Genomic DNA, 709 nt, shown 5'->3' on the forward strand with positions numbered 1-709 from the left:
GTCTTGCTCTGTCACCCAGGTTGGAGTGCAGTGGCACAATCTTGGCTCACTGCAACCTCCATCTCCTGAGTTCAAGCAATCCTCCCACTTCAGCCTCCTGAGTATCTGGGACTACAGGTGCGTGCCACCACACCCAGCTAATTTTTTCTATTTTTAGTAGAGACAGGTTTCCCCATGTTGGCCAGGCTGGTCTCAAACTCCTGAGCACAAGTGATCCATCCACCTCAGCCTCCCAAAGTGCTGGGATTATAAGTGTGAGCCACCACACCAGGCCTCAACACTATTTTTTTTTTAACAGAAAAGATTGTTTGCACCTAGACTAGGACCAACTCTACAGGAGTCATTTCACTCTCAGAGGTGCAAAACACTGCCCAAAGGTACTTGGCCTAACACCAAAACAGCACCTGGAGCCAAGCCTCAGTGAAGACAGTGCTTGCTGTTCCTACAGCAGAACACCGTCACAGCCATCACACTAGCCAGGAAAGCTGACGACTGCTGGATAAAACGTTCAAAATCCAGAATCCTGAGCTATACTTTCCTTTCACTCCAGTTGGTTCTTTATTTTTTTACTACAGTGGTATCAAGCTATCTGTGAATGGCCTCTTTTGTGAATGATTTCATTGTTCATTTTATTCTATTTGTTGCAATTCTTGGAACTCCTATCAGCCATTTCATTGAAACTTTGCACTTCCTTAAAGGAAAATGACAC

At 45.3% G+C, this 709-nt stretch overlaps 1 non-coding gene across 1 annotated transcript; it reads right to left on the bottom strand.

Annotated features, from left to right (window-relative positions):
- Positions 1-303: 303 nt before the first annotated feature.
- Positions 304-500, bottom strand: LOC119470155. The gene has a single exon (XR_005199030.1). It is a non-coding gene; the product is annotated as a small nucleolar RNA SNORA74 (small nucleolar RNA).
- Positions 501-709: the final 209 nt, after the last annotated feature.

The sequence above is a fragment of the Cebus imitator genome, unplaced genomic scaffold, assembly GCF_001604975.1.
Source record: "Cebus imitator isolate Cc_AM_T3 unplaced genomic scaffold, Cebus_imitator-1.0 Scaffold23, whole genome shotgun sequence".
NCBI lineage: Eukaryota > Metazoa > Chordata > Mammalia > Primates > Cebidae > Cebus > Cebus imitator.